This window comes from Equus asinus, chromosome 3, assembly GCF_041296235.1.
Source record: "Equus asinus isolate D_3611 breed Donkey chromosome 3, EquAss-T2T_v2, whole genome shotgun sequence".
NCBI lineage: Eukaryota > Metazoa > Chordata > Mammalia > Perissodactyla > Equidae > Equus > Equus asinus.
This window is the reverse complement of record NC_091792.1, coordinates 133,367,007-133,391,468: the sequence shown is the minus strand read 5'-3', so window position 1 is coordinate 133,391,468 and position 24,462 is coordinate 133,367,007.

The window sequence follows — 24,462 nt, the reverse complement described above, 5'->3', positions numbered from 1 at the left end:
ATCCAGCTACCCAAATAAGCATTTTCTCTTTATTTGGATACAGATCCCATCACCCAAAGGAAATATTTTATCAATGCGTGCCCTATCTAGCATTCATATAATAAAACGAATAGGAAGTCAAACAATCGTGCCTTAAAAAAATAGCAAAATCTTTGGATAATTTTCTGGGAGATAAAAATAGACCTGATTATCTAACTTGTTGACTTCTAAATGCTTTTAACCAGGTCAAGAGGTCCAGTTGGCAGTTATGTACATGAGACAAGAAAGTCTGGCATGACAGATAGAACCTATATAGTTGCTTTTGTACTCATCACCATATAGCTGGTAACTTGGGGAGGCAGTGAAAATGAAAATAGAGCGGGGTCAAATGTAAACTCCTAAAGAAAAACAATATTTAAGAATCAGTGGTAAAATAAAAAGCATTTATCAAAAGAAACAAATAGCAGCAAGATGGCGCCATGAGTAGTCCTCTTTGTCTCTCGCCCTTCGAGTCTACAATTATTTGGACACTTATCACTTGACAAAGATATCCAGACAACATCTCAGGACGTCTGAGACACCCACGCGACTATACATCGGAAGGCGGATGGACTTTCCTCCGGGAGGATGTGGAAATAGGTGAAAACTCTCCGACCCCGACGGGCAGCCTAGTACCCGCAAGCGGCTTTCTTCCAACGGACGCCCCCAGAGGATCCACACACATCTAGGCCAGGAGCGAGAACACAACAGAGGAGCGACGGTGGAAACAGGTGACCAGAACCCTACCTAAACCCCCCCCAATTACTCCTAAACGCAGAGGGAAACTTTGGAGTTGCACACCTGAGCCCGCGGGGAGAGTCTCTCCCCGCCATTGGCGGGGAGACCCAGCCTGGTGCTCGGGGCGCCCGGAGGGTCCCAGAGAGAGACACGGAGGGCACGGAGGTCTCCCAGCTGCCGTTACCCGCCCTGTGGGACTAGGGATTGCTGGAGATCTCGGAGAGGACCGGGGTGGGGGGAAGTTTCAAAGGCCGGTTCTGCGACCCGGAGGGGAAGTGCCGGAGCTCCGCCCGGGCAGCAGACAAAACTTTCTGTCTGCCATTAGCAGAGGGGCCACGCTGAGCAGTCACGGCTCCGGGAGAGGCCCGGAGAGAATCCCAGAGAGCGGGGCGACCCCCAGCTGCCGTTGCCCGACCCGTGGGGCTAGGGATTGCCGGAGATCTCGGAGAGGACCGGGGCGGGGGGAACTTTCAAAGGCCGGTCCTGCGACCCGGAGGGGAAGCGCCGGAGCTCCGCCAGGCAGCAGACAAAACTCTCTGTCTGCCATTAGCAGAGGGGCCACGCCCAGCATTCAGGGCTTCCGGCAGAGGCCCGGAGAGAAGCCCTGAGGGCAGGGCGACCCCCAGCTGCCGTTGCCCGCCCCGTGAGGCTAGGGATTGCCGGAGATCTCGGAGAGGACTGGGGCTGGAGAGAGTTCCAGAGACCCAGCTTAGTAGCCTAGTGGGAAACCCTGCAGGCTCACAGCAGCCTTAGGGAAAGCCTCTGCACAGCACCAGTAGAAGGCACCCAGCCGCCAGCCACAAGGCTGGAAGACCCCAGGGCAAAAGCAGCATAGCTAGGTGTACTAACCACAGACTGTAGAAGATGCCAATAGCTCTCCTGCGACCCATAGAGGACAAGTGAGTTTTGGTGGGTGCAGAGAGCAACGGAGCAACAAATATAAGTGATCCCACCCCTGGCCACTGGAAAAGCCCATAACACCGTTGCAGACCCCAAGGAGAGAGCACATCTAGGTGGGCTGCAACAGTAGGCACCTGCAGCCTGAAGCCCCTCTGTGACGGCCCCCACGGCAGAGGAGGGAATGCAAAGGGCCACTGTGGCTACGAAGAGGGGCCCAGGCCCAGTTAGCAACTACAGACAGGGTTCCTGGTAGGTGAAGTATAAACAGCGGCTCCCCCCACCACAGCAGCTGAAACAAGTGAAAGGAGCAACTAAACTCTATCTCCATGCGGAGGCACAAATCAACAACATCAAGCAATATGAAAAAATACATTAAATCTCCAGAACAGAAAGAAGGTAACAAATACACAGAAAACAAACCCAAAGAAAATGAGATATATAACCTAAATGATGACGACTTCAAAACAGCCATCATTAAGATTCTCAATGAGTTAAGAGAGAACTCTGACCGACAACTCAACGAGTTCAGGAGCTATGTCACAAAAGAGTTTGATATGATAAAGAAGAACCAAACAGAAATATTGGAAATGAAGAACACGATAGAGGAGATTAAGAAAAATCTAGATGCTCTGAACAGTAGGGCCGATAATATGGAGGAAAGAATTAGCAATTTGGAAGATGGCAATATAGAATTGTTGCAGGCAGAGGAGGAGAGAGAAGGAAGACTTAAAAGAAATGAAGAAACTCTCCGAGAATTATCAGACACAATTAGGAGATGCAACGTAAGGATTATAGGTATACCAGAGGGAGAAGAGAAGGAGAAAGGGGCAGAAAACCTATTCAAAGAAATAATGGCTGAGAACTTCCCAAATCTGGTGAGGGAGATGGATCTGCAGGTGACAGAAGCCAATAGATCTCCAAACTTTATCAATGCAAGAAGACCAACTCCACGACATATAGTAGCGAAGCTAGCAAAAGTCAACGACAAGGAGAAAATATTAAGGACAGCCAGGCAAAAGAAACTAACCTACAAAGGAACCCCCATCAGGCTATCAGCAGATTTCTCAGCAGAAACTTTACAGGCTAGAAGAGAGTGGAATGATATATTCAAAAATCTGAAGGACAAAAATCTACAGCCGAGAATTCTCTACCCAGCAAAAATATCCTTCAAATACGATGGAGAAATAAAAACTTTTCCAGATAAACAAAAATTAAGGGAGTTCATTGCCACAAAACCTCCTCTTCAGGAAATCCTCAGGAAAACCCTCACTCCTGAAAAATCCAAAAAAGGAAAGGGGCTACAAAACCAAGAGCAGAGGAGATAAGTAGAAGGACAACAACAGAGAGTAGCAGCTCTACATCAGAACAGATTAAACCATGGGACGAGAAACAAAGGAAACTGAAGAAAACCGGAAAACAAGACACAAAATGGGAGTGGAAGGCCCCCACGTCTCAATAATCACTCTAAATGTAAATGGATTGAACTCCCCAATCAAAAGACACAGAGTGGCAGGATGGATCAAAGAACAAGATCCAACAATATGCTGCCTCCAGGAAACACACCTCAGCCCCAAAGACAAACACAGACTCAGAGTGAAGGGATGGAGAACAATACTCCAAGCTAATAACGAACAAAAGAAAGCAGGTGTCGCTATACTAATATCAGACAAGGTAGATTTCAAAGCAAAACAGATAAAGAAAGAGAAAGAGGGACAGTATATAATGATAAAAGGGACTCTCCACCAAGAAGACATAACACTTATAAATATATACGCACCCAACACAGGAGCACCAAAATTTGTAAAGCAACTCTTAATAGAACTAAAAGAAGACATCAACAACAATACAATAATAGTAGGAGACCTCAACACACCATTAACACCAATGGACAGAACATCCAGACAGAAAATCAACAGGGAAATAATAGAATTAAATGAAAAATTAGACCAGATGGACTTAATAGATATATATAGAACACTTCATCCAAAAACAGCAGGTTACACATTCTTCTCAAGTGCACATGGAACATTCTCAAGGATTGACCATATTTTGGGAACCAAAGCAAACATCAATAAATACAAGAGAGTTGAAATAATATCAAGCATCTTTTCTGATCATAACGCTATTAAACTAGAAATCAACTACAAGAAAAAAGCAGAGAAAGGTGCAAAAATGTGGAGATTAAACAACACGCTTCTCAACAAACAATGGATCATTGAAGAAATTAAAGAAGAAATCAAATATTATCTGGAGACAAATGAAAATGAGAACACGACATACCAAATCATTTGGGATGCAGCAAAAGCAGTCCTAAGAGGGAAATTCATTGCAATACAGGCTCACCTCACTAAACAAGAAAAAGCTCACGTAAGCAACCTCAAACGACACCTAACAGAACTAGAAAAAGAAGAACAAACAAAGCCCAGAGTCAGTAGAAGGAGGGAAATAATAAAAATAAGAGCAGAAATAAACGATATTGAAACAAAAAAGACAATAGAAAGGATCAATGAAACAAAGAGTTGGTTCTTCGAAAGAATTAACAAAATTGACAAACCCCTAGGCAGACTCACCAAGAAAAAAAGAGAGAAATCGCAAATTAATAAAATCAGGAATGACAGAGGAGAAATCACAACAGATACCAATGAAATACAAGAGATCATAAGAGAATACTATGAAAAACTATATGCCAACAAATTGAACAACCTGGAAGAAATGGACAAATTCCTAGACTCCTACAATCTCCCCAAACTGAATCAGGAGGAAATGGAGAATCTGAATAGACCTATCACAAGTAAGGAAATAGAAACGGTAATCAAAAACCTCCCCAAAAACAAGAGTCCAGGACCAGACGGCTTCTCTGGAGAATTCTACCAAACATTCAAAGAAGACTTAATACCCATTCTCCTCAAACTGTTCCAGAAAATTGAGAAAGATGGAGAACTCCCTAACACATTCTATGAAGCCAACATCACTCTGATCCCCAAACCTGACAAGGACAACACAAAGAAGGAGAACTACAGGCCGATATCACTGATGAACATAGATGCAAAAATCCTCAACAAAATTTTGGCAAACCGATTACAGCAATACATCAAAAAGATTATACACCATGATCAAGTGGGATTTATACCAGGGACACAGGGATGGTTCAACATCCGCAAGTCAATCAATGTGATACACTACATCAACAAAATGAAAAACAAAAACCACATGATCATCTCAATAGATGCAGAGAAAGCATTCGACAAGATCCAACACCCATTTATGATAAAGACCCTCAGTAAAATGGGTATAGAAGGAAATTACCTCAACATAATAAAGGCCATATATGATAGACCCACAGCAAACATCATACTCAACGGACAAAAGCTGAAAGCCATCCCTCTGAGGACAGGAACAAGACAAGGGTGCCCACTTTCACCACTCCTATTCAACATAGTACTGGAGGTGCTGGCCAGAGCAATTCGGCAGGAAAAAGAAATAAAAGGAATCCAAATAGGTAACGAAGAAGTAAAACTCTCGTTGTTTGCAGACGACATGATCTTATACATAGAAAACCCCAAAGAATCCACAGAAAAACTATTAGAAATAATCAACAACTACAGCAAAGTAGCAGGGTATAAAATTAACGTGCATAAATCAGTAGCAGTTCTATACACTAACAATAAACTAACAGAAAAAGAACTCAAGAACTCTATCCCATTCACAATCGAAACGAAAAGAATAAAATACCTTGGGATAAACTTAACCAAGGAAGTGAAGGATCTATACAATGAAAACTACAAGACTTTCTTGAAAGAAATTGACGATGACATAAAGAGATGGAAAGACATTCCTTGCACATGGATTGGAAGAATAAACATAGTTAAAATGTCCATACTACCTAAAGCAATATACAGATTCAATGCTATCCCAATCAGAATCCCAAGAACATTCTTCACAGAAATTGAACAAACAATCCTAAAATTCATATGGGGCAACAAAAGACCGCGAATTGCTAAAGCAATCCTGAGCAAGAAAAACAAAGCCGGCGGAATCACAATCCCCGATTTCAAAACATACTACAAAGCTACAGTGATCAAAACAGCATGGTACTGGTACAAAAACAGGTCCACAGATCAATGGAACAGAATTGAAAGCCCAGAGATAAGACCACACATCTATGGACAGCTAATCTTCGACAAAGGAGCAGAGGGCCTACAATGGAGAAAAGAAAGTCTCTTCAACAAATGGTGCTGGGAAAACTGGTCAGCCACATGCAAAAGATTGAAAATCGACCATTCTTTTTCACCACACACCAAAATAAACTCAAAATGGATCAAAGACCTAAAGATTAGGCCTGAGACAATAAGTCTTTTGGAAGAGAATATAGGCAGTACACTCTTTGACATCAGTTTCAAAAGAATCTTTTCGGACACTGTAACTCCTCAGTTGAGGGAAACAATAGAAAGAATAAACAAATGGGACTTCATCAGACTAAAGAGCTTCTTCAAGGCAAGGGAAAACAGAATTGAAACAAAAAAACAGCTCACTAATTGGGAAAAAATATTTACAAGCCGCTTATCCGACAAAGGGTTAATCTCCATAATATACAAAGAACTCACACTGCTTAACAACAAAAAAACAAACAACCCGATCAAAAAATGGGCAGAGGACATGAACAGACATTTCTCAAAAGAAGATATGAATATGGCCAATAGACACATGAAAAGATGTTCATCATCGCTAATCATCAGGGAAATGCAAATCAAAACTACACTAAGATATCACCTTACCCCCGTTAGATTGGCAAAAACATCCAAAACCAAGAACGACAAATGTTGGAGAGGTTGTGGAGAAAGAGGAACCCTCATACACTGTTGGTGGGAATGCAAACTGGTACAGCCACTATGGAAAACAGTATGGAGATTTCTCAAAAAGTTAAAAATAGAAATACCCTATGACCCAGCCATCCCATTACTGGGTATCTATCCTAAGAACCTGATATCAGATATCTCAAGAGTCCGTTGCACCCCTATGTTCATCGCAGCATTATTTACAATAGCCAAGACGTGGAACCAGCCTACATGCCCAGAAACTGATGATTGGATAAAGAAGATGTGGTATATATACACAATGGAATACTACTCAGCCATAAAAAAAGACGAAATTGGCCCATTCACAACAACGTGGATGGACCTCGAGGGCATTATGTTAAGCGAAATAAGTCAGTCAGAGAAAGACGAACTCTATATGACTCCACTCATAGGTGGAAATTAGTATATTGAGAAGGAGATCTGATCGGTGGTTACCAGGGAAAAGGGGGGGTGGGGGGAGGGTACGGAGGGGGAAGTGGTGTACCCACAATATGACTAACAAAAATGTACAACTGAAATCTCAAAAGGTTGTAATCTATCATAACATTAATAAAAAAAAAAAAAAGAAACAAATAGCAGCATAGTTGAATAAGAAGGCATAAATTTATAGGTGTAAAGGAAAGCTACAGAAAGAGAAACTTTCAAGGTTTGACAGAGACCTCAAGTAGGATGAAAAGTAAAAAGAGGTTGGTAGTTAGAGGATTATAGTTGTCCTTAGAAAGACCATTTACAGGGTTTGGAAGACCATACATAAAAGTCAGAAATCACTATGCAACCATTCACCAAGGCAGAACTCAGAAGTCAAAAGCTCCTTGATGTCATCCTTGATTTTTCTAGCATTCATTAATTCAAGGGAAGTGAGTAGCAGAAATGGGCCAGGAAATGTACAATGTACTAGAGATAAATATAAAAGAATTAAAGAAGGTGGTTTCTGCTCTCATTCTTTTATTCGCCCTACAAAATTCATTACCTATATCAAAAAATAAAATCATGATTATACAGTTTTATATATTGTTCAATAATATTTTCACACACCAGCCTTCTATCCGAAAATATATAAAGCTTTTTTATAAAAGGATAATTATTCACTAGTTAATATAGTACCCTCAAATCAATTAAAAGTCTACCATGTGATAAGTACAAATAAGATTTCTCCAAACTTAGGGAATTGCTGTGCATCTGAGAGAGAAGAATCAAGGACTAATGACATTGCTGATACTCACTAGAGTGTAATTAGAAGCATGCATCCAAGACTTGTGAGAGCTGCCTATATGCCAGACACTGTTTTGCAAGAAATAGGGATAATGATGAACTATAGCAAATGTAACCTTTGTCCCATCCACACTGTGGTATACAGATAATACAAACAAGTAAATAAGTAATTATAATACAAGGTTGTAAGAACTGTGTAGGGGTGGGGGGCAAGCTACTGAGAGAACACACAGAAGAGACCTGTAATACTGATCCAGAGGTGAAGGTGGCAGTCTGAGAATTGGTCTGAGAAAATATCTATTGGAAGTGGTAGCTAAAATAAGACCTAAATAGTAAGAAGGAACTAGGCAGACAAGGGGATGGAGTGTGTGTGTGTATGTGTGTGTGTTTATGTGTATGCACGTGTGTAGAAAGTAGAGTTTACACAGAGAACATGCCGGGCAAGGGAGAGAGTTTCAAATAAGTAAATAAGTGAGAGAGAATAAAGCATATTCAGAGATATTAGTTCAGTATAGCTAAAGCAAATAACCTAAGGGCAAGAGCAATAGGAGAGGAAGAAAGATAGCCTTCAAGAAAGGCTCTAAAAGGCTTATTAGGTCATTTTAAATTTTGCCCTAAGGACAATGCTACGTATCAATTCATCATGCTATAGATATGTCAATTATGTCTCAATAAAGCTGGAAAAAAACAAATGGCCCCAGAGAACTAAAGTGAATAAAGTAGGTAGAGGGAGAATAAGATGCGATTCTAGGTGACTGGTTGGAAGGCAGGACTAGCTTAGTGGTAAGCGGGCTGCGAAGATCCCAGCGGCATTTAGGCAGTAGAGTCTGTAGTGTCTGGTATTTGATGTAAGGGAAGAAGTAAAAGAAGAAGTCAAAAATTTAGCCATTTGGGGGAAAATACTTAAGGTTGAAAATACTTTAAGGTATAGGAGGAAGATAATGAATGAATTCAATTTTAGAAATATTATTTTTAAATGCTTGTAAGATACTTAAGTGCAGAGGTTCTGAAGAGGATCAGGTACAAATCAGAAGATCTATAGAAAGAGAGACGTCTTTTAACAAAAGACATTTCAGAATCAACATGTAGATAGCGGCTGAAGTAAGAGGAGTAGATAACATCATGCAGGAACCGTGTGTTGAATATAATGAGAACTAAGAAAGAAGCTTGACCAGAGATGGAAACAATCTAAGTGTCCACCAACAGATAAATGGATAAAGAAGATGTGATACGGGTTCTCTTAAGAGGAAGAGAGGGAGAAGATGGCAGCTGGAGAATTAAACAAGATTGAGCAAACGTTTGCTGTGGTTGTTTTGTATGTTTTAAGTTTATTTATCTCTCTCTTACACTGATGGAAAGGTGCTTGAAATGAGGGAAAACTTTAAGACACAAAAATGATAGAGGGTAATTCAGAAAATCAAGTCTCTGAGCATATGAAAAAGATGAGCTCTAGAGTGAAGCCAGTGATAAGCTATACAGAGCAGAGACAGCCTTTATATTACTATGACAGGAAAGAAATGGGAATTTATATATGCAGACATATGTAAATTCTGGGGTTTTATGGTCAGAGGTTTTCTTCTATAAATTATATTTCTTGGAGAACTAAGAGATGAGTAGATCTATTGAAAGGACAGAAGGAGTGGGTAGATTGTGTGAGTGGAAAAGGGTAAAGGTTTAAAACAGCATCTTTGGAGAGTTATGAAATATTAGCTAAGGATACATAAAGAACCATTCTGTAGCACAGTTAAGGTAGGAGGCCATGAATGTACAGGATACCAACCTGTACAGTTGGTTGACTTCCTTCAGAGGTTGTTACCAATTGGATGTAGACTCAGAAAACACAGATAGCTGCATTTGTTCAAATTGGAGTTTGGTCAAATGAGAAGACAAAAGAACAGAGGAACAACAAAGTTGAAAATACTGGAATGAGTAGTTGAATAAACAAAGGACTCAATGCAAACCATTCCTTATTCTAGAGTATTTAGGGAATCTAGCATTTTTAATGATAATTACCACATGAGAATGTTACGATGATTAAATGATATAAATGTTTGTGTAGAACCTGACATACTACTAGAAAGAAACAAGCAATCAAAGAGTAATGGTCTCATCCTAGCTTTCTTTAGCATCATGCAGAAAATCTTCAGAGAATGATAGTGATCTATATCTTTGAAATTATGATCGAAAGCTTCAAAAAAAATAAACAGAATTACCTTCAGAATGAATTTTGAAACACAACCATTACTCTAAAATCATATCATACAACACTCCTTTACATACATTACATAACATAATCAGTCAACATGGAAAGAAGAGTATCCTCTACTGAGGTAGATATAAGGATGAGAAGAAAATAGTTGTAGATAAGGAAACCCAAGAATTTTTTTTTTTTTTTTTTTTTTGCTGAGGAAGATTGTAGCTGAGCCAACATCTACAGCAATTTTCCTCTATTTTGTATGTAGGATGCTGCCATAGCTTGCATGATGAGCAGTACCTAGGTCCACGGCCAGGATCTGAACCTGCAAACCCCGGGCTGCCACAGCAGAGTGTGTGAACCCAACCACTACGCTACCGGGCTGGTCCCCCAAGACTTTTATTAGCATTTTATAGTGTAAAATTGTTTGGATTTTGTAACAAGGCTTTGGAGAATAGTATATGATAAAAAGTCTCTTAGGGCTTTCAGTAAAACAGGATTCTTCTGTGGTTGGGCACAAATGTGGAACTTCCACTGACAGGAAAGGGGAAGAAAAGCATCTGGGACTGAATTTCTCCCAATGGAAATAAAAGGACATTTGACTTCATAATGGGATGGAATTTCAGTAACAGATCCTTTTAGTTACCATACTAGAAGCATGAATTTATAAAGTTTACATAACTGGGATACTATTTTAATATGCTTGAGCTGTTCTTTTATGCTAATTTTACTGTCAATATTTTCCAGTTATCTTTGAGACGTTGCCTTACATTAAAGTACTTTTTTCATTATCCACAGTTCTGGCATATGTTACCCTGTATTTTGGAAGTCTCTCAGGCTCTAAAAGACCGAAAAGCTATCTGATCTTTGGAAGTCCACGGAGATGCTTAATACTTTTCTGGCACACAACCAGAATAAACTTCTCACTTGGCCATTTCCTCTTAATGTGGTATCCCGTGATACTAACATAATTACATTATTGAGATGATATTCCTTTACTCAATTCAGAAAAGTCAAGTTGGATTCAAGATGCTAGTGTCACAAGTTTAAAAGCTTATTCTAATCATGAAACAAATCCAGACCTTTATTTCTAAAATACAAACCAAAGGTACAGTGAAATAAAGTGTATCACTATAATTATACTATTCCATATATACCCTTTCTTGACGGTATTTCATTCAAATTATTTTCTTTTCTACCCAAAATGCCAGTACATAGTTGTATTTCCTAGTTGTAAGTCTTTCTAGTTCTTCTATGCTAGCTGCCCCCAGCATATGGCAAATGACAGACAGTTGGCGTGCTTCTGTGACAGGAAAACGGACCCAGGCCACCAGAGCAGCAGCACTGAACATTAACCACTAGTACCTCAGGGCTAGGTCTCATTCAAATAATTTTATTCTACTATTTACTAAATTCTATGGCCTAGTAGTCTATCCATTTTGGCTATTAGGAGGCAAATAAAACACCAGATAGACATAGTTTATTTAAATTTAATCTTTTTTGTCAGACACAATCCCTGGCTTAATTTATGTGGATTAGTAGAATTCAGGATTACAAAGCGTATTCCTTTACACCAATATATATATACACAAAGTCCATATCCTATTTTACTAACAATTTTGTTTAAAAAATAGTGGGAAATTGTGCATTAAAAATTCTAGAGTACATGGGTCTGTCTGTTACAGTCCGAAAAGTTTATTTGTAGGTTGTGCTGTCATCCCAGTCTTACTGCCATTGCTCATGGTGATGCCATTAATGCAATTACTCTGGGAGAGGACTTTTTTTTCATTGCAGAAGAATCTTATTCAATATGTTCTTTTCCCTAAAATATTGAAGAAGAGGCAAAAGGCCATATTTTCGGCCACGCCTCTCCTTGAATTATTATTATTTTTTAAATTTTTTTTCAGATGTACATCATATTTCAAATTCTGTATACATTACATCATGTTCACCAACCGAACACTAATTATAGTGCATCCCCTCACATGTGACCCTAATCACCCCTTTTGCCCTCCTCCCTCCCCCCTTCCCCAAAGGTAACCACCAGTCCAATCTCCAATGCTATGTGTGGTTTTTTTTTTGTCGTTTTTATCTTCTACTTATGAGTGAGATCATATAGTATTTGACTTTCTCCTTCTGACTTATTTCACTCAGCATAATACCCACAAGGTCCATTCATGTTGTCACAAATGGCCGGATTTCGTCATTTCTTATGGCTGAGTAGTAGTCCATCGTGTATAAATACCACGTCTTCGTTATCCATTCATCCCTTGATGGGCACCTAGGTTGCTTCCAAGTCTTGGCTATTGTGTATAATGCCACAATGAACACAGGGGTGCAAGTATGTTTATGCCTTTTTGTTTTGAAGTTCTTTGGATAAATACCCAGCAGTGGAATAGCTGGATCATATGGTAGATCTCTCCTTAATTTTCTGAGGATACTCCAAACTGCTTTCCATAGTGGCTGCACCAGTTTGCACTGCCACCAGCAGTGAACAAGGATTCCCTTCTCTCCACACCCTCTCCAACAATTGTTGTTTCCTGTCTTGTCAATTATAGCCATTCGGACCGGCGTGAGGTGATACCTCACTGTAGTTTTGATTTGATTTCCCTGACAGCTAATGATGTTGAGCATCTTTTCATATGCCTGTTGGCCATCTGTATATCTTCTTTGGAGAAACCTCTGTTCAGATCTTTTGCCCATTTTCTAATTGGATTGTTGGTTTTTTTGTTGTTGAGCTCTATGAGTTCTTTGTATATTTTGGATATTAACCCCTTATCTGATATGTGGTTTGCAAATATCTTTTCCCAATTATCATTCTCAATGGAGAAAAACTGAAAGCTATCCCTCTAAGAACAGGAACCAGACAAGGATGCCCATTGTCACCACTCATATTTAACATAGAATTGGAAGTCCTAGCCAGAGAAATCAGGCAAGAAAAAGAAATAAAAGAGATGCACATTGGAAAAGAAGAAATGAAACTATCACTCTTTGCAGACGACATGATTTTATATCTAGAAAACCCTAAAGAGTCCACTAAAAAACTTTTAGAAATAATAAAGGAATACAGTCAAGTTGCGGGATACAAAATCAATGTACAAAAATCAGTTGTGTTTCTAGACACTAACAACGAAGTAGCAGAAAGAGCAATTAAGAATACAATCCCACTTACAATTGCAACAAAAAGAATAAAATACCTAGGAATAAACTTAATGAAAGAAGTGAAAGATCTGTACACCGAAAACTATAAAACATTGCTGAAAGAAATCAAAGAAGACACAAAGAAATGGAAAGATATTCCGTGCTCTTGGATTGGAAGAATTAACATTGTTAAAATGTCCATACTTCCTAAAGCAATCTATAGATTCAATGCAATCCCTATCAAAGTGCCAACAACATTTCTTACAGAAATAGAACAAAGAATCCTAAAATTTATATGGAACAACAAAAGACCCCGAACAACCAAAGGATTCCTGAGAAAAAAGAACAAAGCTGGAGGTATCACACTCCCCGATTTCAAATTATACTACAAAGCCATAGTAACCAAAACAGCATGGTACTGGCACAAAAACAGACACACAGATCAAGGGAACAAAATTGAGAGCCCAGAAGTAAACCCACACGTTTATGGACAGCTAATACTCGACAAGGGAGCCAAGAGCATACGATGGAGAAAGGAGAGTCTCTTCAATAAATGCTGTTGGGAAAACTGGACAGCCACACGCAAAAGAATGAAAGTACACCATTCCCTTACACCATGCACAACAATCAACTCAAAATGGATTAAAGACTTGAATGTAAGACCCAAAACCATGAGACTTCTAGAAGAAAACATAGGCAGTACGCTCTATGACATTGGTCTGAGCAGCATATTTTCAAGTCCCATGTCTGACCAGGCAAGGGAAACAGAAGAAAAAATGAACAAGTGGGACTACATCAAACTAAAAAGCTTCTGCACAGCAAAGGAAACCATCAACAAAACGAAATGACAACCTAACAATTGGGAGAAGATATTTGCAAATCCTTGAATTATTTTAATAACTTTCTTCTTATTGAATCCAGGCCTTCTACTAGACTCAATACATCCTCCACACCATGACCAGAGGGGTCTAATCAACTCACCTGAACATGCCATTCACCTATTTAAAAGTATCAAAAGAATCTTAGCTCCATGTCTCTTCCGATTAATAGTCACAATAGAAATCTTTGTTATTTGCTTTTAAGAGTTCCTACCTCTATCATTTGGATGCTCTTAGAGTCCCCATATAGCCAGCATTCTAAGATGGATCGTCTCAAACCTCATTCTCCAAATCTGGTGAAACTCTAACTAGCCATATTCCAATTCTATCAATATTAGGACAAAACTAGAGAAACTTGCATTAATTTAAATACAATTTTACTAATTTCAGATCTCTCTCCATTAGAATATAAGTTCCCAGGTAGCACAAAATACATTTTATTAAAATCTAGAGAAATCATCCAACCTAGGATGATGCCTAGATCAAAATAAAAATTTAAAATCATAAAAATAGAATTCATTTTGTTTTAAAAAGTAATCTTGGGGCTGGCCTGGTGGCACAGTGGTTAAGTTCGCACATTCCATTTCCATGGCTCAAGGTTCATGGGTTCAGATGCTAGGTGCAGACCTACACATCACTCTTCAAGCCATGCTGAGGCAACATCCCACATACAAAATAGAGGAAGATTGGCACAGATGTTAGCTCAGGGACAATCTTCCTTAAGCAAAAAGAGAAGGATTGACAACAGATGTTAGCTCAGGGCCAAGCTTCCTCACCAAAAAAGAAAAAATAAAAGAAAAAATAAAAAGTGATCTTGCAGGTGTATCTGTAAACATTTTTTCAATTTCCAAATTTAAAGCCTCCTTCCAAAAAATGAAGATTAAATTCATTTTTAAGTTGTTCTATAGGAATCAAGAATCATTCCAAATCAATGGTATCAGAGATTTTTCTTCTTTAATGTTCTGAAACAAAATGACATGACAATCTCTTGTCTAGTGCCCACAGCTAATTTTAAAAGGAATATAGGGGCCAACACTGTGGCTGAGTGATTAAGTTCCCACGCTCCACTTCAGCGGCCCAGGGTTTCACCAGTTTGGATCCTGGGTGTGGACCTAGCACTGCTCATCAGGCCATGCTGAGGCAGCCTCCCACATAGCACAACTAGAAGAACCTACAACTAGAATTTGCAGCTAGGTACTGGGGGGCTTTGGGGAGAAGAAGGAAAACAAAAGAGGAAAATTGGCAACAGATGTGAGCTCAGGTGCCAATCTTTAAAAAAAGAAACATAATCATATCCATGAAACATTATTTATGCATTAGCTTGTCTAAAATTTTATATAATTCTAAAGATTAAACAAATATCACAATTATTTAATATTTGAAAATCCTGCATACTGGTAATTTTGTCTGTTGTGTTGAATAGTTATAACAAGATAACGATAACATATTGAAATATTAATCATTGTACTTTACTTTTTAACTCATTTGTCTATAATTCTTCTTATACCATTATATTTGACTGTAGCTGCATGTTGAACTCCCCAGGCAGCTTTTTAAAAAATAGTGATTTTTAGGCTACGTGCCAGAGTAATTAAACATGATTCATGGTTTAGTGCATGGGTATTAGCAATTTTTAAATTCCAATTGATTCTAATGTAGAGCCAGGTCTGAGAATCATTATTTTAGTCAATTGGAACTATCCACATTTCTTTGGGGAAATTTAGGCTTGTTATAAAAGATCCGCAAGAACACAACAGAAATAACAAAAACAAACTTTTGATTTCCAAGAGCTGGTTGTGCTGAGAGAGGAACGGTCTCGAAGTAATCAAAATGGAAGACTCTGAGGGAATCAAGGCAACAGTTTATATTGCAACAATTTGGAAGATGTAAGAGAAAGATGAGATTATCCAACTCTCTGGGGACTCACCTGGGCTGAAATGTGGAAAAGAGAGAGAGGTGAATTTGGAGCAGATCTGAGAAGACTGAGACAAGGAGGTCACGCGTGCTGATGGATGAAGAGAATCAGCGCCTGAAAACTGCCCACAACCTGCCTGACTAATACTAAGGACACCTGTGGAAGTTGAGGCAACGCCTGCAAAACAGTTGTAACTGTTTAAGTGCGCACCCTCTTGGCTGAGCTCCACTTCTGGTTGGTCTTCCCTGAGGGTCTTCCATCTACAGCTACCTGCTTAAAGCAGTGATGTCGTTTTGTGCAATAAGACTTTGCTATGATCTATTTGTAGTATCCCAAGTTGAAATGCTGCCTTCCGTGCTTCAGGGCATGCATAATAGCCCCAAACAGAAAATGGCATCCTTCATACTAGAGAGTTGTTGCTCATTAGGAAGGGAACATGCAAAGCACCTGCACCTGGGTGGTACACAGAAGCGGCAAATCTCTCCCTGTTACACACCATTCATGAGTTGGTCCCATTTTACTAATCATATGATTCCATACTACCTTATATAACACAGCCCTTAATATGGCAAGATTCCATCTATCTTTGAAAGGTTTAAAGAATAAGAAAAAAATATTAGGAAAGTGTGTTTGACATAGACAATATTTAAATCAGTTGATCCTTTGAGTTTTAGGGTGGGAGAAATAGGAACAGAAAATTATCCTCCTTTCCTCCCTCCCTCCCTTCTTCCTTCTTCTTCTTCTTTCCTTCCTTCCTCCCCTTTTTTCCTACCTTCCTATTTTCTTTAATGATTTTATGTTAAGATTTGATAATGAGGGGCGGCCCCGTGGCCTAGCGGTGAAGATCGCACCTCTGCTGCGGCGGCCCAGGTCTTCGCCAGTTTGCATCCTGAGCGCGGACATGGAGCCGCTCATCAGACCATGCTGAGGCAGCGTTCCACATGCCACAACTGGAAGGACCCACAGCTAAAATATACAACTATGTACTGGGGGGATTTGAGGAGAAAAAGAATAAAAAAGAAGAAGGTTGGCAACAGTTGTTAGCTCAGCTGCCAATCTTTAAAAAAAAAATTTGGTAATGAGCAGATCCTAGAGATCAGCTTCTAAGATACTAAGAGGTTCATTGGCTCTCAGTATTTTAGTCTTGAAAAGCAGTGGGTAATGTAAATCTTAGTTTATAGAATTAAACAATTATAGTATCCATGTTATCTTAATGTTACAATTTATTTAACAGATTCTATTACAAAGAAGATATTCAGAATTCACAAATAGGTGCTTCTAAATATAGAAAGAGATATGCAAATATAAGAAATAAAATTGTCTTCGTCTGTTCGCTGAGATTCACCATTTACTCAGGCATTTAATTCTCCAGAAAAAACTTGCCAATTTTACAGTCTGAAAGATCAATTTCAGATCATTCTCTACTGACGAAAACTTTCAATTATTCAAGGTCTTTCGGGTCTAAAAAAAAACTCTCCCTTGAATCTTGCTTCTCTCTGGCTCCACTTTCATCCTTTTTATCCCAGCAGATGACAGGTAATTGCTAAAATAGATAACTTCTACAAAGATCACAATATGCTCTTCAATTTACAATGCAGTTACAAATTTTCCCTTCCATCTTGTAGTGCTAGAAAAGGTTCAAACGATTATTTAGGCATTTATTTACTAGCTACTTAGAAAACATAATTATATATTGATTATATATATATTAAACCTCACATACGCCATCCCAGGCACCCAGGTTTTCAATTCAACAGCCATAATTGTCACTCAATATGTGCTATATAAATTAGAAATTCATTTTTTGCCTATAGATAACAAAAAGGGAGTTATTCTAAAACATGATTTTTATATTTATAGTTAATCTACCAAATAGTATATATCATTTTACTTAACCTGAAACTTGTATTCATATGTAAAAGACAGTTGCTTTTGGCTCCACAACTCACATGTTGTAGAAATAACTTAATTTCCAGGCCTTCAATTTTTTTATTTGTAAACAAATGATATAACACCCTATGTACTTGATTCTAAGATATATAATTTTTTCACATATTGAAGTTCCTAAAATCAACATTTGCCTTACAGTCAAGATAAAAAAGAATTTTACCAGCCATCCAAATATTATATAGCCTCATTTGTTGCAAGTTTTCAAACTTAACTCCTCATAGAAGTAATAAGCTGACATTTCCATTCAGAGAGACTTTTCACATTATTGGTCCTTCCTCCCCAAACAGAAGCTGGAACTCATCCCCTCAGCATCCTTTGCAGCTGGAGTACAGGCATGTAGCCTAGGCTCCCTCAATCAGGGATATCCATGCTTTGTAATTTTGGAGTTGAATTTCATGAAGAAGCATGCTGCATGAGGAGGCAGGTAGGTACCGTATTGCTCATTTTTCATATGCGAGGATGAACTATTTGTCTTTGCAGTGGTAGCAGTAATAGAGTTTGTGTCCAGTTGCCAGCATCAAAGCTGTATGTGTCATCTCCCCCAGTTCACCGATGCAAAGCCTGGGACAGTGGCGATTTAACTAGATACATTCAGTTTCTGTAGCTCTCAGGACTATGTAGCATCCAAACCTGGTTTTCAGTTTCTCCTGGAGAGCCTGTTAGTTACCTAATGTTCTTTGATCAATTCCCTTTCTGTTTAAAATAGGCAGGAACCAGAAACCTTTAACAATATACTTCTCATTCGTTTGTCATCTCATTTGTTATTTGAGCCATATGTAATCGAACATGGATCCCTGATTGTCTTAAAAATCATTACATGATGTAGAGCTATTGGACACTCAGAAGTTTGCATGTCATGTGGCATATAATGAAATAAATGGCAAGAGAGCTGCTAAATAGTTCAGAATACTCAAAAATTTCTTAAAATGGATGTCATCTTGTGAACAATTTATGGGTTACAGAATATCATTCAAATGCTAAATATCCCTGCATCATAAGCTTCTGACTTCTTTGCAAAAGAAATCATTAAACATCTAACTTTATGGTTTACAAATGAAAGAACTGTAAGACACAGATCATCAACATCATCATCGTAACTGAGGAGAAACACATACAGAAGACCAAAGGCAAGAGGAGAGACAAAAACAAGTCAACTAAAGTACTTGGAAGCCTCTAGATCTTAAGCCAGAGCAAATATTAAACATGGTCCTCGCCAGATTAACATAAAACTTCACACTAAAAGCCTATTTACATCAGTCCTGCTATCCGATACAACATGTTTAGGTTTCAACAAAAATTTAGAAGACTTGCCAAAGGCAAGCTAAAACATAGTCAGAAGGAAAAAAAGTAAAAATCAGAACCAGACTCAGCTAGACACAGAAGTTCTAATTTTTAGACTGGAAATTTAAAATATCTATGATTCATTTGTTAAAGGTTCTAATGAAAAAATTAGACAACATGCAAGAACAGACGGATAACGTAAGCAGAGGAATGGAAACTCTAAGGAGGAATCAAAAGGAAATGTGAGAATCAGAAATACTGTAGCAGAAATGAAGAGTGCCTTTGATGGACATTCTAAGGAAGAGAAAAGAAAAGACACATATTACCAACATCAGAAATAAAATGAAAGAAACGTCATTGCTACTGATTCTAGGGCAGTAAAAGTATGATAAAGAATACTGTCAAGAGCTCTATGAGCACAGATTTGATAGTTTATTATGGAGTGGACTAATTCCTCAAAAGCCACAGATACCAAAACTCATACAAGGAGAAATAATCATCTGAATAGGCCTGTATCTAATAAAGAAATTGAATCAACAATCAATAACATTCCAAGGCCATTTCTTTTTCTAAAATAAAACCCAGATACCAGGTTTGTCTACAAAAATCTCAGATAACATTAAGCCTTTGTGAGAATATAAAAGACAATTTGATATATCTATGCATAGATATGGCAGCGTATAAATATATACTGTTAAATTTCTGCATGTGATATTCTCTAACTTATAGTTAAAGAATAGAACATTGGGTATTAACTTTTTAAAAGCATTTTCTTGTAGTTTGGTCACTTGATTACTAATCAAAGGGAAGACTGAGTCACTATTTGTATATTAAAGTTTTCAAGAAGAAAAATCATGAGAGTTGATAAAAAATCAGAGTATTTTAAGAGTATAGATTTATGAGTTCTGAGTGTACTAGTTTCCCATTACTACAATAACAAAAAGCAAATTACTACAAACTCTGTTGGCCACTTAAAGCAACACAAATTTTTTTATTTTACAGTTCTGGAATTCAGAAGTCCAACACTGTCACACTGGGTTAAAATCAATGTGTCAGTACACTGCATTCCTTTCTATAGACTCTAGGAGAAAATCCATTTCTATGTTCACTCAGGTGTTGGCAGAATTCAGTTAGTTCCATGCTATTGTCCTGAGGTCTCCATTTCCTTCCTAGCTGTAAGCTGGGGGCTGCCCTTAGCAACTAAAGGGCTCTTTCCTGTTCTTGCACATGGCTCCCTACTTCTAAGAACTAGTAACAGGGCAGGGAATCCTTCTCATGCTGCAACCTCTCTTGTCTCTTCTTCCATTGTCACATCTCTCTGATCCACTCTTTTGGCTTCCTCTTCCACTTTTCAGTATCCATGTGACTACATTGGACTGCCTGGATAATCCAGGGTTGCCTCCCAATTTTAAGGTCAACTGGTTATCAACATTGTCTATCTGCCACCATAATTCCCTCTTATCAGGTAATGTTAACACATTCACAAGTTTAACACGAGGAACTAGAACCTGGACATCTTTGGGGAGCCATTATTCTGCCTACCCACTAAGCTTTCCAACAAGATATTGGGAGCTTTTATTTCACCTTTCACAAAAACTGTTTTTGACTGGGAAAATTAAGACAATGAATATATGGTAGGATAAACTCTTGTTGAGAAACAAACTCAAACTTAGTGACCTTTGGAATTTCATGGTGCATACCCTCATGGAAGACTTCTGCTGTCTTATTTAAGCTCTTGCCTTTATTTGTTTAAAAGAACTGGCTTGATAGGGTGCAAAGTCAAAAACAATTTAATTCTTTCTCATCTCAGCTTTTAGATGAGTTATGGTGAAACTCTTCTTCTTATGTCCGGCTGATAAATCAAACAGAACCATAGCATTTAGGATCATATTCAAACATTAATAATTTCATTTGTAGGTATTATGATACCTATTTCAAGCAAATTTCAAATTTACAATCGCATTCTCGTCAAAATTTCTTTGTCTTTAGAATGCAGACACGTTTGTCACCTATTGTAATAAACTTTGAGGTTCAATATTGAATCACTAACAATGTAGAAGTGATATTTCATAACTGGTACTAAAATATAGAACTTGTATAAGATACATTTGATACGCATATCAAGCTAAATGCTATAAGTCTATTTAATGTTATTGCACCTGGCATATATTGTACTATGGCAATCAAGTGTAATGATTATAAAAGCACTGGATCCCATAATCTGGATCATAACCCTGGCACTCTCTTCCTAGTTCTGTCCTGGGGCAACTCTGAATATTTCTCTGCCTCGATTTCCTCAATTGTAAAATAATGTAATGCCATATACACAAAAGAGCAGAGAAGAGTGCCTAAATAAAAGATGTCGTAATCGACTGTGAGATTTTTGTGGGTTTTTTAAAAGTATATATAGTCACTTAAGTTTTTAACATGCTTAAGTAGAAGTGTAGAGACTTGGCATTTACGCTATGTACTGACTGAGGACTAGTGTCAGTCTGAATATATAAAACATAGTAGAGCTACAATCTTTTATATCAATAAAATCCAAAAGAGTAGGAAATAGGCACATACATGGGAGAAATTTTGTTTTAAGTGCTAAAAAATTATCCTTATAGTAAATTTTAACTTCTTTGTGGTCTGTAATGTTTAAAATTGCATACAACATGGTTGCACTAGTCATGCTACTTTTCACCCCAACCCTTAAGATAATTAAAAAGATATTAAGTTAGGTTATGAAACGTTAATGGAACTTAATAAACAACTATTTTCCATTCTTTTCTTATAAAGTTCTTTAAAGAAGATTTGTCCCAAATAAAAGGATTATGCCAAAATCAATGAACTCAAAGAAGGAAGTAATAATGTAAAATATTTATTATTTGTTTTAATGAGTCAAATTAATATGAAACATTCCTGAAAATTTCTTTGTAATCCTGAAACTGTGGGAAATATATAAAATAGTAAAATATACATATTTTATAAACTGTTTACTTTCTTAATTTAAACTTTAATTAAATCTTCTTTTTGTTTTCAGTTGGAGGCTTATGTCTGACTAAGTAATAATAATATTACAAGTCCACTGGTCAGGGAGCCTGGCATGGGATAGTAAATGCAGGCTAAGCAATTTAATTTAATTTTGCAAGTAGAGGGGTGTAAAATCCCAGGCTATAATAAATCAAAAATAAATGAGAGAATAGGTAAGGACTTAAAGAAGCAGACCTTGGCTAAATCTCCCTAGGACTCTTAGAGTTTCATTTATTAAATCAGTAAATCTAGGGAAATAAAACTTGACTTTGCTCAGATATTATAGAAACTAATTCTTTCTTAAAAGCTTTCCAAAACACCAACTACAAGCCTCGTATTAAAATTACACAAATATCTGTGCACACCCAATGCTTCCCATTTGTATTAACATCAGCCCTTATAAGCAGAGAGAATCAAGAATTGTCAGATGTATCATGAATCTAGTAGTTTCAGGGGTGACAATGAAAATAAGAGGTAGCATTTATTGAGTGCTTTCTTATATATATGCCAGTTACTGGGAACATCACAAGCAGTTCACAAATGTTGTTCTAATTTCTTGCACAAAGGCTCATAAAGATTATATAGCTTGCCCTAAGTTAGAATGATCAAGGTAGGATTCAAACTCACTTCCTGCTGACACCATAGTCTATACCCTTTAATCAGTAGTTTAGGAAGGATACTCATCTAGATTTACCTTATACTCCCTCTGATGAGATCACAACAAACTTACTGTGTTGTCATTTAAGATCTTAGTGGCTAATAAAATAACAGCTCTATAAAAGATATATAGATGATATGGATAGATAGATAGATAGATAGATAGATAGATAGATAGATAGATATGTGATAGGAATGGCACATATTGGCATCGGGTGGCATCCTAGAAAAGAGGACACTGAGATGGGAAAGCCAAGAAAGATAGCAAATGTTTAATGAGTTCCTAATATGACACAAGTGCAATGCTGGTACTTTCATGTAAATTATTTGACTTAATCCTAAAATAATTTGAGGAATACCTCATAATTTCCATATTACCAATAAGCAAACTGATCTCAACTCAAAAATGGAAGGCAAAGAAGTTGTCACACAAATTCTTGTTACTAAGAAGCAAAGATGAACTTCAATCCCAGGTTTATTTGATTCAAAAAATCTTCTCTTTATCATAAAAAACTAACTTCCAAAGAAATCATATTATTCTCTATTCACATTTAAGAACACATAGTCCCACTGGTATTCAATTCCACTGGATATTTATATGTCAAAGGCTAACTTATTGCTGAGCTTAAGCATTGCTGCATTTTACTTTCTGAACCAGAGCTGCTGTACTCTGAACATACTTCTGCTCTTTCATTTTCAAAAGGAATAGAAGTGGTACTTTGAACACCTTTCCTAATGCTGGCAAACTGGAGTCACCACTGAATTTGAAGCCTCATACTAGTTTGAACCATGGATGGACATTGTACTTCCTGTGTAAGACCGTTAAAAATTCCCTTGGAGTAAAACATCTCAGCTTATTGATTGTTTAATTATTAACACCCAATATTATATGGGCTAGTCATATATTTAGTGCAAAAATGAAAACAACTTTTTTATATTTTCTTTTGGGGAGTAATTTTTAAAATTTTTGTAGAGTTGGTAATTAAACTCTCTAGATGGTTTTTTATTATTTCCCCGAGAAAACAATAAATTCAACACGTTAGTTTTAACTTTAAAAAGTGAAGAGTCTTAAAGTTCACAATAGCATAACTTGAAATGAGAGTTCTAACTATTTATTTGATTATTCACTTAAATTTTTATTTCCTACCCGATAGTTTCAGGCAATGCATTGATGTTTGGATCACTTTTGTATAGCTGAAGTCATGAATGAATATTGCCAAAGGAAAGTCCACAGAAGAAAAGGCTCTAGGGTCAATCCTAGAGGGACCTCAACATTGGATGTAGAAGAGATTAAGTATGCAGAAGAATTAGAAACTGTAGCCAGAGCGATACCGGGTAAAAGAGAAGAGTGCTGTCTCATGAAGTTCAAGAGTCCAGAAAGTTTCACTTAAAAACCGAGAGATAATAAATAAAGGGCATTGGAAAACATCTCATGGATATAGAAAAATAAAGGCTCTTCTTGAATAAGTGAGGATGGTTTTGGTGAAGTGATGAAAGTTAATCCAGATTTGAGTGAATTGAAGAGTGAGTGATAAATCTAGGGAGAAGTTAGTTGAAAAGAGAAAAAGGAGATTACATTGTCTGGATTTAGGTGTAGACTGATGAAGAATTGTGTATTTTATTTTTAAGATTTTATTTTTTTTCCCTTTTTCTCCCCAAAGCCCCCTGGTACCTAGTTGTATATTCTTAGTTGTGGGTCCTTCT